Source organism: Ranitomeya variabilis, chromosome 5 (assembly GCF_051348905.1).
Source record: "Ranitomeya variabilis isolate aRanVar5 chromosome 5, aRanVar5.hap1, whole genome shotgun sequence".
Taxonomy (NCBI): Eukaryota; Metazoa; Chordata; class Amphibia; order Anura; family Dendrobatidae; genus Ranitomeya; species Ranitomeya variabilis.
Window position 1 is genome coordinate 516,040,317 of NC_135236.1, and position 15,753 is coordinate 516,056,069.

A 15,753-nucleotide genomic window follows, 5' to 3' on the forward strand; every position below is an offset into this window, starting at 1 on the left:
TTGCCACACACACAGCAGGGGAACAGCTGACGTTACTGAACCCCAATAACAGAGGAGGGACTGTTGACTGTGCGTACAGCACTTCTGGACGGCAACTGGCGGTGTTGGAGCCCAGGGACAGGTGGAGGAGGAGGAGGTTGGAGGAGGTTGGAGGAGGTAGGAGGGATTGCCACACACACAGCAGGGGAACAGCTGACGTTACTGAACCCCAATAACAGAGGAGGGACTGTTGACTGTGCGTACAGCACTTCTGGACGGCAACTGGCGGTGTTGGAGCCCAGGGACAGGTGGAGGAGGAGGAGGTTGGAGGAGGTTGGAGGAGGTAGGAGGGATTGCCACACACACAGCAGGGGAACAGCTGACGTTACTGAACCCCAATAACAGAGGAGGGACTGTTGACTGTGCGTACAGCACTTCTGGACGGCAACTGGCGGTGTTGGAGCCCAGGGACAGGTGGAGGAGGAGGAGGTTGGAGGAGGTTGGAGGAGGTAGGAGGGATTGCCACACACACAGCAGGGGAACAGCTGACGTTACTGAACCCCAATAACAGAGGAGGGACTGTTGACTGTGCGTACAGCACTTCTGGACGGCAACTGGCGGTGTTGGAGCCCAGGGACAGGTGGAGGAGGAGGAGGTTGGAGGAGGTTGGAGGAGGGATTGCCACACACACAGCAGGGGAACAGCTGACGTTACTGAACCCCAATAACAGAGGAGGGACTGTTGACTGTGCGTACAGCACTTCTGGACGGCAACTGGCGGTGTTGGAGCCCAGGGACAGGTGGAGGAGGAGGAGGTTGGAGGAGGTTGGAGGAGGTAGGAGGGATTGCCACACACACAGCAGGGGAACAGCTGACGTTACTGAACCCCAATAACAGAGGAGGGACTGTTGACTGTGCGTACAGCACTTCTGGACGGCAACTGGCGGTGTTGGAGCCCAGGGACAGGTGGAGGAGGAGGAGGTTGGAGGAGGGATTGCCACACACACAGCAGGGGAACAGCTGACGTTACTGAACCCCAATAACAGAGGAGGGACTGTTGACTGTGCGTACAGCACTTCTGGACGGCAACTGGCGGTGTTGGAGCCCAGGGACAGGTGGAGGAGGAGGAGGTTGGAGGAGGTAGGAGGGATTGCCACACACACAGCAGGGGAACAGCTGACGTTACTGAACCCCAATAACAGAGGAGGGACTGTTGACTGTGCGTACAGCACTTCTGGACGGCAACTGGCGGTGTTGGAGCCCAGGGACAGGTGGAGGAGGAGGAGGTTGGAGGAGGTTGGAGGAGGTAGGAGGGATTGCCACACACACAGCAGGGGAACAGCTGACGTTACTGAACCCCAATAACAGAGGAGGGACTGTTGACTGTGCGTACAGCACTTCTGGACGGCAACTGGCGGTGTTGGAGCCCAGGGACAGGTGGAGGAGGAGGAGGTTGGAGGAGGTTGGAGGAGGTAGGAGGGATTGCCACACACACAGCAGGGGAACAGCTGACGTTACTGAACCCCAATAACAGAGGAGGGACTGTTGACTGTGCGTACAGCACTTCTGGACGGCAACTGGCGGTGTTGGAGCCCAGGGACAGGTGGAGGAGGAGGTTGGAGGAGGGATTGCCACACACACAGCAGGGGAACAGCTGACGTTACTGAACCCCAATAACAGAGGAGGGACTGTTGACTGTGCGTACAGCACTTCTGGACGGCAACTGGCGGTGTTGGAGCCCAGGGACAGGTGGAGGAGGAGGAGGTTGGAGGAGGTAGGAGGGATTGCCACACACACAGCAGGGGAACAGCTGACGTTACTGAACCCCAATAACAGAGGAGGGACTGTTGACTGTGCGTACAGCACTTCTGGACGGCAACTGGCGGTGTTGGAGCCCAGGGACAGGTGGAGGAGGAGGAGGTTGGAGGGATTGCCACACACACAGCAGGGGAACAGCTGACGTTACTGAACCCCAATAACAGAGGAGGGACTGTTGACTGTGCGTACAGCACTTCTGGACGGCAACTGGCGGTGTTGGAGCCCAGGGACAGGTGGAGGAGGAGGAGGTTGGAGGAGGTAGGAGGGATTGCCACACACACAGCAGGGGAACAGCTGACGTTACTGAACCCCAATAACAGAGGAGGGACTGTTGACTGTGCGTACAGCACTTCTGGACGGCAACTGGCGGTGTTGGAGCCCAGGGACAGGTGGAGGAGGAGGAGGTTGGAGGGATTGCCACACACACAGCAGGGGAACAGCTGACGTTACTGAACCCCAATAACAGAGGAGGGACTGTTGACTGTGCGTACAGCACTTCTGGACGGCAACTGGCGGTGTTGGAGCCCAGGGACAGGTGGAGGAGGAGGAGGTTGGAGGAGGTTGGAGGAGGTAGGAGGGATTGCCACACACACAGCAGGGGAACAGCTGACGTTACTGAACCCCAATAACAGAGGAGGGACTGTTGACTGTGCGTACAGCACTTCTGGACGGCAACTGGCGGTGTTGGAGCCCAGGGACAGGTGGAAAAGCAGAGGAACACAATGTAGGCCGAAGCCTGAGAAAGTCGAAAGGGAACCTTTAACCCCCCCCCCAAGGCGTTTGTAGCTGAAAGAGCCAGCTTGTGCAGCACAAAAGATGCAAAAGGAAAAGGTGGCTCTTTTCATCATGCTCCTTGCAAACACAGAACTAAACACTTATAAAATGTGTCCCCTGCAACCGTAAAACCGTCCTGGAGGTGGGACTTTCCTTCGTAATGTGACGCAGCACAGCCGTCATTCCTACCCCCCCCCCGGCGACGCACACTGGCTCCTCAGCGATGTTTGATTCTGTCCCGGGGCCTGCGCTGTTATGTTATCCCGTGGCCAGGCACACTTAGCGCTTCCCGTCTTCTGGCATCATTTGGTGTCAGGATGGCTGCGCCTGTGCGGCCTCGCTGGCAGAGAGCCCGCCTCGCAGTGTCTTCTGATTTAATCCCACCGCGGGCCTGGGATCCATGGACATGCGCAGTGCATATCCTCGCCTCTCACTCCCCTCCCTACGGCTGCTATTAGGGACCAGCTGACACCGAACAGTCTGAAGAAGCCATAGGGAGATAAGTGAGAGGTGGAGGTTCAGATATGCACTGCGCATGTCCATGGATCCCAGGCCCCCAGTGGGATTAAATCAGAAGACACTGCGAGGCGGGCTCTCTGCCAGCGCGGCCGCACAGGCGCAGCCATCCTGACACCAAATGATGCCAGAAGACGGGCAGCGCTAAGTGTGCCTGGCCACGGGATAACATAACAGCGCAGGCTCCGGGACGGAATCAAACAACGCTGAGGAGCGGGTGCGCGGCGCCGGGGGGGTAGGAATGACGGCTGTGCTGCGTCACATTACGAAGGAAAGTCCCACCTCCGGGACGGTGTTACGGTATCAGTGGACACATTTTATAAGTGTTAAGTTCTGCGTGTGCAAGGTGCTAAACAAAAATAGCTACCTTTTCCTTGTGCAGCATTACTGCTGCACAAGGAGGCTCTTTCAGTAACAAACGCCTTGGGGGGGGGGGGACAGATTCCCTTACATTTCAGTTGTTGTGTCAGCGTGGCGGTCGCATGACACATTGCCGGCTACACAGCTGGGGATCAGCTGACGTTACTGAAACCCAATAACACTGGGTCGTATGTTTTGACTGTGCAGACGGCACTTCTGAGCCTCAACTGGCGGTGTTGGAGCCCAGGAATTTAAGTTCAGGTGGTAGAAAGATGAACACAACAGGAGACCTGGATAACGTATACAGTGACCTAATTATTTAATCAGGAGGAGGAGTGGCAAATTCCTGCGAGATCCAGGCCTTGTTCATTTTCAGGAAAGTAAGCCGGTCAACGTTATCGGAGGATAGTCGCATGCGACGGTCAGTTAGTACACCACCTGCAGCACTAAAGACACGTTCCGATAATACACTGGCCGCAGGGCAAGACAGCACCTCCAATGCATACTGGCTTAGCTCTGGCCATGTATCCAGCTTTGAGACCCAAAACTTGAAAGGGGAAGAGCCGTCTGGGAGTACAGCAAGAGGGCAAGACATGTAGTCTGTCACCATCTGACGGAACCGTTGCCTCCTGCTGACTGGAGCCGTCTGTGATGGTGTAGACTTTTGTGGGGGGCACAGAAAACTGTGCCACAGTTGGGCCATACTGGTCTTGCCTTGGGCAGAGGCACTGCTTCTGCTCCCTCTTTGTGCAGAGCCTCCACCACTGCCTGGACGCACTGAGCTGCTTTGGAATGCACTAGCAGCACTTCTCTCAGTTGGAATGGAGAAGATGATGGAATTGACCAGTGTGTCTTGGTACTCCCGCATTTTTCGCTCCCGGTTCAACGGTGTGATGAGGCTTTCTACGTTGTCCCGGTAGCGAGGATCGAGGAGGGTGAACACCCAATAATCAGACATGTTGAGAATGTGGGCGATGCGGCGGTCGTTTCTCAGGCACTGCAGCATGTAATCCACCATGTGCTGCAGACTGCCAACTGCCCAAGAAACGCTGTCCCCTGCTGGAGGCGTGATCTCTGCCCGCTCGTCATCACCCCACCCTCGCTGTACACACTGAGTACTGGACAATTCGGTAACTCCCTCCTCTGGACGGACGTCTTCCTCCTCCATTGACTCCTCCTCATCCTCCTCACAAACTGTCCCCTGCCTACGCGTTTGTGAGGAACCACGTGGCGCTGACTGTCCAGAAGATGATGGAAATGGTGAATCCTCATCCTCCACCTCTTCCACAACATCATCCCTTAGCGCTTGCAGTGATTTTTCAAGCAGGCAGATAAGGGGGACAGTCATGCTGACTAGTGCATCATCTGCACTCGCCATCCGCGTGGAATAATCAAAGGGACGCAAAACCTGGCAGACGTCATTCATAGTGGCCCACTCTGTGGTTGTGAAGTCTGTACGGCGCTGACTGCGACTTTTTTGCGCCTGAAGCAGCTGGTACTCCATTACAGCTTGCTGCTGCTCACACAACCGCTCCAACATATGTAACATGGAATTCCACCTGGTAGGTAGGTCACATATGATGCGATGTTCCGGCAGGCGGTGTCGGCGCTGCAGAGCCGCAATGCGCGCTTTTGCCGTGCCGCAAGTGAGCACATTCTAGGCGGACCTTGTGCAGCAGTGCATCAAGATCCGGATAGTCCCTCAAAAAGCTCTGCACGACCAAATTGAGCACATGTGCCAGACATGGGATGTGAGTGAGGTTGCCGAGGCCCAGAGCTGCCACCAGATTTCGGCCATTATCACACACTACCATGCCTGGCTGGAGATTCGCTGGCACAAACCACACATCGCTCTCCTGCTTGATGGCATTCCAGAGCTCCTGCGCTGTGTGGCTACGATTCCCCAAAAAAATTAATTTCAACACGGCCTGTTGACGTTTGGCCACGGCTGTGCTCATGTCGGTCATAACAGGTACACGTTCATCACGGGTCCATGTGGAGGTGGACTGTGACGGCTCCTGCAGCGATGATTCTGAGGAACTGGTGTAAGAGGAGGAGTCAATGCGTACAGAATGGATTCCTGCAATCCTTGGAGTGGGCAGGACACGTCCTGCGCCACTCGCACGGTCTGTACCCGGCTCAACGACATTAACCCAATGGGCAGTGAGGGAAAGGTATCGCCCCTGTCCATGTTGACTGGTCCACGCATCGGTGGTGAGGTGGACCTTGCTACTGACGGCGTTCAGTAGCGCGTGTTTTATGTGTCCCTCCACATGCTTGTGCAGGGCAGGGACGGCTTGCCTGCTGAAGTAAAAGCGGCTGGGCACATTGTACTGTGGGACTGCCAATGACATCAAGTCACGGAAGCTGTCAGTCTCCACCAGCCTGAATGACAGCATTTCCAGTGACAGAAGTTTGGCAATGCCTGCAGTCAGAGCCTGTGCTCGTGGGTGGTTTGACGAGAAAGGCCGCCTTTTCTCCCATGCCTGTACTACCGATGGCTGTAGACTGGGCTGGGAGTGTGTGGATGACTGGGAAAGTGGTGCTGCGGGTGGAATTACAGCGGGTCTCTGGACAACAGGGCCAGAGGTTCTTCCACGGCGATCCTGGGAGGAAGCCGAACCAGCTGCGTGTGAGCTAGAGGAAGAGGCAACACGAGCTGAAGAGGTGGTAGCTGCCGCTGTTGGTTGGCCTACCTCTTCAGTGTGTTTTTCTAACTCCGCCGGGTGCCTGTTGCGCACATGTTTCCACATGTTGGAGGTATTGAGGTTGCTGACATTTTTCCCTCTTTTGACTTTTTGATGACACACGTTGCATCTGACATAGCAAATGTCATCTGCAACTGTGTCAAAAAAGGACCAGGCACTGCAAGTCTTGGGAGCACCCTTTTTGGCTTTTGGAAGAGACATGCTCCTAACGGGTGCCAAAGCGGAGGCTGCAGGATCCGCAGTCTTCCCCCTCCCTCTCCCTCTTTGGGCCGTACGGGGAATCTCTTCCTCAGAGCTGCTCCCACCACCTTCCTGTCCCTCACGCCAAGATGGGTCGAGGACCTCATCATCTACACTACCCTCTGCCCCCAACTGCTCCTCCTGGGTAGTCTCAGCAGCAGAGCACGCACCAGTAAGTGGCACCTGAGTGTCATCATCAGCTGATGCGGCCTGCGATGTGGTGACCGGAGCCACTGGCCCACCCGCCTCTTCAGAGGAAGACAGAAAAAGCTGTTGGGCATCACTGCACCCTGCCTCTTCTTCCATTTCTCCAATGCTGCTTGGCTGGCCCCCTGTTTCCAAGCCAAGAGATTCAGAGAACAGAAGTAGAGACGGCTCCTGTCCTGGGCTCTCTGTCTGCCTGGGCAATTTGGCAGGTGGTGAAGAGACAGATGGCTGCTCTCCAGTGCTCTGTGTCTGAGAGGATGTGGCACTAATGGAAGTTGATGCATTAGCTGCCATCCATCCGACAACAGCTTCAATTTGTTCTTGACGCAGCAGCGGTGTACGGCGCTCTGACACAAAGCTGCGCATGAACGACTGTTGCCTGGTGAAAGTGGGTGCTGATGAGTCACCGGTGCCCGCAGCAGGCACAGAATCCCCACGTCCCCTCCCTGCTCCGCGCCCACGCCCACGCCCACGTGCCTTACTCACTGCCTTCTTCATCTTGGTTGACTGATAAAGATAAGCAGAAAAGTACTAACGGATTTGTGTGCTTATTCCTGAGCAACTCCTCCTAACAGGTATAAGAAACACTAATTTTCTAAAGTGTGGACTAGACTTTAATATGAGCTAATGTGGCCTACACAAATGTAAAGTGGTGTAACTGGTGTGTTTGGTGAACTTTATTATTTATTTCTTTTTGGGGGGCTGAACTGACAACAGATAGAGCTGCAGTCACACGGAGACCGTGCAGACAGACGTAAACGGCGCTGCAAGGCCCAAAAACCCTCCTCTACTTTATCCTATGTAGTGTTTTTCCACAAGTTAGCTGGAGACGGGTGGAAAGACACTAATAGGATTTTTTTAAATAAATTAGCAGCAACCTACACTACTTGAAAAAAAAAGAAAATTGATTTGGCGGTATGACGCAGTGAACAACCCTGAGCTGGAGACAACCAGGCTATGGCTGCTCACAGACTACAGGGCGAGCTGCAATCACACGGAGACCGTGCAGACAGCCGTAAACGGCGCTGCAAGGCCCAAAAACCCTCCTCTACTTTATCCTATGTAGTGTTTTTCCACAAATTAGCTGGAGACGGGTGGAAAGACACTAATAGGATTTTTTTAAATAAATTAGCAGCAGACTACACTACTTGAAAAAAAATTAAAATTGATTTGGCGGTATGACGCAGTGAACAACCCTGAGCTGGAGACAACCAGGCTATGGCTGCTCACAGACTACAGGGCGAGCTGCAATCACACGGAGACCGTGCAGACAGCCGTAAACGGCGCTGCAAGGCCCAAAAACCCTCCTCTACTTTATCCTATGTAGTGTTTTTCCACAAATTAGCTGGAGACGGGTGGAAAGACACTAATAGGATTTTTTTAAATAAATTAGCAGCAGACTACACTACTTGAAAAAAAATTAAAATTGATTTGGCGGTATGACGCAGTGAACAACCCTGAGCTGGAGACAACCAGGCTATGGCTGCTCACAGACTACAGGGCGAGCTGCAGTCACACAGAGACCGTGCAGACAGCCGTAAACAGCGCTGCAAGGCCCAAAAACCCTCCTCTACTTTATCCTATGTAGTGTTTTTCCACAAATTAGCTGGAGACGGGTGGAAAGACACTAATAGGATTTTTTTGAATAAATTAGCAGCAGACTACACTACTTGAAAAAAAAAAAAAAGAACAGTATGAGGCAATGAACCACCCTCCCTGAACTGAATACAACCAGCTATGGATGGCCTATGTGGCTGCACTCAGACTAGAGAGTGGGCTGCACTCACACACACACACAGACCTTGCAGATCGCTGTGAAAACAGCGCTACAAGGCAAAAGCAAGGTGAATAGTAGGTGAACACAGCGGTTGCTAAATTAGCCTTTGGAAAGCACAAAGAAGCAAATCGCTATCTCTAAACTGTCCCTCAGTCAGCAAACAGCGTCCTGTCACTAACTGAATTCACAGCAGAGTGATCGCAAAATGGCGCCAGCGACTTTTAAACTGCAGCATGACATCATTTCAGCAGCCAATCACAGCCTTGCCAGTAGTTTCATGCCCTCCATGCTAAACAGGATGTGCCCACACTTGGAATCATTCTCATTGGCTGAATTTCTGCATTTTGAATCTTTGAACTTCCGATTCCGGTATCCGATACGCGGCAAGTATCGGAATCCCGGTATCGGAATTCCGATACCGCAAGTATCGGCCGATACCCGATACTTGCGGTATCGGAATGCTCAACACTAGTAGAGACGACTGTTCGAAGACACATTTTTCCAGTTTTGCGTACAGCCGATTCTCTCTCAAACGCAGAAGTACTTGCTGTACGTCTCTTCTGTGAGTAGACAGATCTAGAGAGAATACAAGGATATCGTCCAAGTACACCACTACACAGGTGTAGAGTAGATCCCGAAAAACATCATTTACTAACTCCTGGAAGACTGCAGGTGCATTGCATAAGCCGAAGGGCATAACCAAATATTCATAATGGCCATCTCTGGTATTAAACGCAGTCTTCCACTCATCACCGGAATGAATATACAGATAAAATTATAAGCCCCTCTGAGATCCAATTTGGTAAAGATTCGTGCTGCACGCAGACGATCAAAGAGTTCCGGAATGAGAGGAAGTGGGTACTTGTTTTTGATCGTGATAGTATTGAGGCCCCGGTAGTCTATACATGGATGAAGAGAACCATCCTTCTTCTTAACGAAGAAAAACCCAGCTCCTGCAGGTGAGGAAGACTTTCAAATAAAGCCTCTGGCCAGATTCTCTTGGACATATTCGGACATGGCTTGAGTCTCGGTAGGAGACAGAGGGTAAATACGACCTCTAGGTGGAGTAGAATCAGGAAAAAGGTCTATCGGGCAGTCATAGGAGCGGTACGGCGGCACGATCTCCGCCTCCTTCTTGTTAAAAAAGTCTGAGAAAGCGCAATAGGCTGGAGGAATTCCCACGGATTCTGAAGCAGGCCGAGAGGAAGTTGCAGGCTTGACGGGAAGCAGGCACCTATTCAGACAAGACTGTCCCCACCGTAAAACGTCTCCAGTATGCCAGTCCAGAGTGGGTTCGTGATTTCTTAACCAGGGAAGACCCAAAAGGAAAGAATGAGACACAGAAGGTAAAACATAAAAGGCCAGTTTCTCATGATGTAGAGCTCCAATCTGAAGTTCGACTTCCTCCGTAACCAAGTTGACAGTCTCCCGGAAAGGCTGACCATCGACAGAAGCTATTTGTCTAGGAGTCTCAAAGGGACTAACAGGTATCCCAAGCCTGTTAACAACCTCGAGTTGAACAAAGTTCCCAGCCGCTCCTGAGTCAACATAAGCCTCCAGAGAAAAGTGACTGGAACCCAAATGTAGATTAACAGACAAAACCAGAGGCGGAGAGGAATCATAACCACCTAGGAAGACCTCTCTTACCTGTCCTAGGCGGAGGCATTTCCCGGCTTCTGAGGACAGGAGCGTAAGAGATGAGAGGCACTGCCGCAATAGAAGCAAAGACCTTGTGCGAGTCTTTCCTTGCAGCATTGCTCGGATGACTTAAGGCGATCAACCTGCATGGGTTCAGGAGAGGATGAAGAGGCTACCGTTGCTGTTTGAGAAGAAGCCCCTCATGTAACAGTGGTCTGGCAAGGAGGTCTCCTCTCTCTGACAAGCTCGCGAGTGCGCTCCTGAAAGCGCAGATCGATGCGTATAGCCAAGGAGATAAGATCATCCAAAGAGGTGGGAGTGTCCCGTCCCGCCAGCTCATTCTTAATCCGTGAAGACAAACCACGCCAAAACACACCAACCAATGCCTCATTGTTCCACCCTAAATCTGAGGACAGAGTCTGGAAACGGATGGCATACTGGGCTACAGAGAGAGTACCCTGGTGAAGGTTGAAGAGGGACTCAGTGGTAGAGACCAGACGACCAGGTTCATCAAATACCTTGCGGAAGGTATCTAGGAATGGATTGAGTTGGGAGACTGAAGAATCATCACGCTCCCAGAGGGGATTAACCCTCGCCAAAGCCTCACCCTCCAAATGGGAAACTACAAAAGGTACCTTAGCTCGGTCGGTAGGGTAAAGTAGAGGAGATAATTCAAAATGAAACTGGCACTGATTAAGAAAGCCGCAGCATGATTTAGGATCCCCACCATACCGAGGAGGTCTAGCAAGTCGGGGCGAGGGTTGTGGCTCAGAGGCTGGAGTGGAAACAGAGGCAACATTCTGGCATAAGAGAAGCTGATCATTAACGGAGGCCATAACATTCAAAAAATGGGACTGAGTGTCCCATTGTTGACCAAGCTCCTGCTGAAGGGCAGTCAACTGCGGGGCAATACCAGGATCAGAGGGCTGTAGGGCCGCTAGGCGAGACTCCATATTTTTTAGAAATGACATGATCCTAATCTGGTTTTTGCGCAAAAAGAGTAACTCTTTTTGAGTGGCGGAGACACCAGCGGGGTCCATGGCCTGATGTTACTTTGACGACTTGTAGATAAAAAACGAAAAGTGGACCCTCTGGACCGTGACGACAAACCCCTCATGGACGAGTTGACCAGGTGGACCGCCCCCTATACAGGGAGAGTTAGGGGCAGGCCCGTGAGGGACTATCGCCACGGAAGCTAGAGGATCAAGACGGAAAAAGAGGAAAATAAAGGGCTGGAGATGACGGCAAGAACTCAGGATAGATGGGAACTGCTGAGACTAAGAACTGGAGGGTATGACAGAGACGGAGGCCTGGCGGGAACACTGCAGCCACACAGGGACCGAGGGAACAGGGAAGAGACACAGGGAATGGCAAGGTACTACAGAATTGAGGGAGCTGATAGAAACACTACGGTGACACAGAGACTGGCGGGAACATACAGAGACACTGAGGCTGACGGGAGCAAGGCAGGGACACAGGAGAAGGGCAGGTACCACAGAGAAACAGGAACTGATGGAAACACAGCAGGAACACAGGAAACAGGCAAGGCACTGTAGAGAAAAGAAGAGACCCTAGGTCAGCAGGCAAGGAACGCACAGAGACCACAGGCAGCTAGAAGCACTTGAATGCACAAATGAACATCAGGCACTGAGGAGCGGCAGGAAGCGGATTACATACCAGTGTGGGAGACACTTCCGGGTTACAGTCCTCCAGGATGACGGAGAGGATGGGAAGGAGCGCCAGCAGGGGAATTAGAGGTGTGCACGCGCAGAGCTGAATGCGGTGCGCGCGTGCACCCGACGAGCTGCAGAAGCCGGGGGCGAGCGCTGGAGAGAAGATGCTTCAGAAGAGGAGCCGCGCCGGGACACCGAGGACAGGTAAGTATTATAGGGCGCGGGGAGCGGCAGCGGCATGACAATATGTCTGATATGTGAGCCATGTGTGTGCTGTATGTGTCTGATATGTGAGCCGTGTGTGTGTGCTGCATGTGCCTGACATGTGAGCTATGTGTGTGCTGCATGTGTCTGATATGTGAGCTGTGTGTGTGATGCATGTGTCTGATATGTGAGCCGTGTGTGTGCTGCATGAGTCTGATATGTGAGCTGTGTGTCTGCTGCATGAGTCTGTTATGTGAGCCGTGTGTGTGCTGCATGTGTCTGATATGTGAGCCGTGTGTGTGTGCTGCATGTGTCTGATATGTGAGCCGTGTTTGTGCTGCATGTCTCTGATATGTGAGCTGTGTTTGTGCTGCATGTGTCTGATATGTGAGCTGTGTTTGGGCTGTATGCATCTGATATGTGAGCCGTGTGTGTGCTGCATGTGTCTGATATGTGAGCTGTGTGTGTGCTGTATGTGCCTGATATGTGAGCCGTGTGTGTGCTGTATGTGTCTGATATGTGAGCCGTGTGTGTGTGCTGCATGTGCCTGACATGTGAGCTATGTGTGTGCTGCATGTGTCTGATATGTGAGCTGTGTGTGTGCTACATGTGTCTGATATGTGAGCTGTGTTTGGGCTGTATGCGTCTGATATGTGAGCCGTATGTGTGCTGCATGTGTCTGATATGTGAGCTGTGTGTGTGCTGTATGTGTCTGATATGTGAGCCGTGTGTGTGCTGTATGTGTCTGATATGTGAGCCGTGTGTGTGCTGCATGTGTCTGATATGTGAGATGTGTGTCTCTGATATGTGAGATGTGTGTGTGCTGCATGTGTCTGATATATGAGCTGTGTGTGTGCTGCATGAGTCTATGCGAGTGGTGTGTGTGCTGCATAAATCTGATATGTGAGCTGTGTGTGCTGCATGTGTCTGATATGTGAGCCATGTGTGTGCTGTATGTGTCTGATATGTGAACTGTGTGTGTGCTGCATGAGTCTGATATGTGAGCCGTGTGTGTGCTGCATGTGTCTGATATGTGAGCCGTGTGTGTGCGGCATGTGTCTGATATGTGAGCTGTGTGTGCTGCATGTGTCTGATATGTGAGCCATGTGTGTGCTGCATGTGTCTGATATCTGAGCTGTGTGTGTGCTGCATGTGTCTGATATGTGAGCTGTGTGTGTGCTGCATGTGCCTGATATGTGAGCCGTGTGTGTGCTGCATGTCTCTTACATGTGAGCTGTGAGTGTTCTGCATGTGTCTGATATGTGAGCTGTGTGTGTGCTGTATGTGTCTGATATGTGAGCCGTGAGTGTGCTGTATGTGTCTGATATGTGAGCCGTGTGTGTGCTGCATGTGTCTGATATGTGAGATGTGTGTCTCTGATATGTGAGCTGTGTGTGTGCTGCATGTGTCTGATATATGAGCTGTGTGTGTGCTGCATGAGTCTATGTGAGTGGTGTGTGTGCTGCATAAATCTGATATGTGAGCTGTGTGTGCTGCATGTGTCTGATATGTGAGCCATGTGTGTGCTGTATGTGTCTGATATGTGAGCTGTGTGTGTGCTGCATGAGTCTGATATGTGAGCCGTGTGTGTGCTGCATGTGTCTGATATGTGAGCCGTGTGTGTGCGGCATGTGTCTGATATGTGAGCCGCGAGTGCTGCATGTGTCTCATATGTGAGCTGTTTGTGTGCTGCATGTGTCTGATATGTGAGCCGTGTGTGTGCTGCATGTGTCTGATATGTGAGCCGTGTGTGTGCTGCATGTGTCTGATATGTGAGCTGTGTGTGCTGCATGTGTCCGATATGTGAGCCGTGTGTGTGCTGCATGTGTCTGATATGTGAGCTGTGTGTGTGCTGCATGTGTCTGATATGTGAGTTGTGTGTGTGCTGCATGTGCCTGATATGTGAGCCGTGTGTGTGCTGCATGTCTCTTATATGTGAGCTGTGAGTGTTCTGCATGTGTCTGATATGTAAGCTGTGTGTGCTGCATGTGTCTGATATGTAAGCTGTGTGTGTTCTGCATGTGTCTGATATGTGAGTGGTGTGTGTGTGCTGCATGTGTCTGATATGTGAGCTGTGTGTGCTGCATGTGTCTGATATGTGAGCCGTGTGTGTGCTGCATGTCTCATATGTGAGCCGTGTGTGTGCGGCATGTGTCTGATATGTGAGCCGTGAGTGCTGCATGTGTCTCATATGTGAGCTGTTTGTGTGCTGCATGTGTCTGATATGTGAGCCGTGTGTGTGCTGCATGTGTCTGATATGTGAGCCGTGTGTGTGCTGCATGTATCTGATATGTGAGCTGTGTGTGCTGCATGTGTCCGATATGTGAGCCGTGTGTGTGCTGCATGTGTCTGATATGTGAGTTGTGTGTGTGCTGCATGTGCCTGATATGTGAGCCGTGTGTGTGCTGCATGTCTCTTATATGTGAGCTGTGAGTGTTCTGCATGTGTCTGATATGTAAGCTGTGTGTGCTGCATGTGTCTGATATGTAAGCTGTGTGTGTTCTGCATGTGTCTGATATGTGAGCTGTGTGTGCTGCATGTGTCTGATATGTGAGCCGTTTGTGTGCTGCATGTCTCATATGTGAGCTGTGAGTGTTCTGCATGTGTCTGTTATGTGAGCTGTGTGTGCTGCATGTGTCTGATATGTGAGCCGTGTGTGTGCTGCATGTGTCTGATATGTGAGCTGTGTGTGCTGCATGAATCTGATATGTGAGCCGTGTGTGTGCTGTATATGTATGATATTAGAGCTGTGTGTGCTGCATGTCTCTGATATGTGAGCTGTGTGTGCTGCATGTCTCTGATATGTGAGCAGTGTGTGTGCTGCTAGTCTCTGATATGTGAGCCGTGTGTGTTGCATGTGTCTGATATGTGAGCGGTGTGTGTGCTGCATGAATCTAATATGTGAGTGGTGTGTGTTCTGCATGTGTCTGATATGTGAGCTGTGTGTGTTCTGCTTGTGTCTGATCTGTGAGCGGTGTGTGTGCTGCCTGTGTATGACATGCGAGCCGTGTGTGCTGCATGTTTCTGATATGTGAGCCGTGTGTGCTGCATGTGTCTGATATGTGAGCGGTGTGTTCTGCATGTGTCTAATATGTGAGCGGTGTGTGCTGCATGAGTCTGATCTGTGAGCGGTGTGTGCTGCATGTGTCTGATATGTGAGCGGTGTGTGTCCTGCATGTGTCTGATATGTGAGCTGTGTGTGTGCTGCATGAGTCTATGTGAGTGGTGTGTGTGCTGCATAAATCTGATATGTGAGCTGTGTGTGCTGCATGTGTCTGATATGTGTCATGGTTCCCAATGGCAAGGGAACGTAAGAAACATATAAGTAACGAACGAGCTCTCGGGTGATGGAAACTCGAGTTGACCGTGAGCTAAATCTACCACACAACTAACAGTAGCCAGGGAGCATACCTACGGCTTCCTATATGCCACGCGCCAGCCGGAGGACTAACTACGCCTGGTAGAGGAAGAAACAGACCTGGCTTACCTCTAGGGAAATACCCCAAAAGATGATAGCAGCCCCCCACATGTAATAACGGTGAATTAAGAGGAAAAGACATACACAGTATGAAAGTAGATTTAGCAAAGAGAGGTCCACTTACTAGATAGCAGAAGGATACAAAAGAGGACTTCACGGTCAACTGAAAACCCTTTCAAAAACCATCCTGAAATTACTTTAAGACTCCTGTGTCAACTCATGACACAGGAGTGGCAATTTCAGCCCGCAAGAGCTTCCAGCTACAGAGAATTACAAAAACTGCAAACTGGACAAAAGGTACAAAACAAAAGGACAAAGTCCACTAAGCTGATCAGCAGACTAGTAGCAGGAACATGCAACCGAAGGCTCTGGTTACAATGAT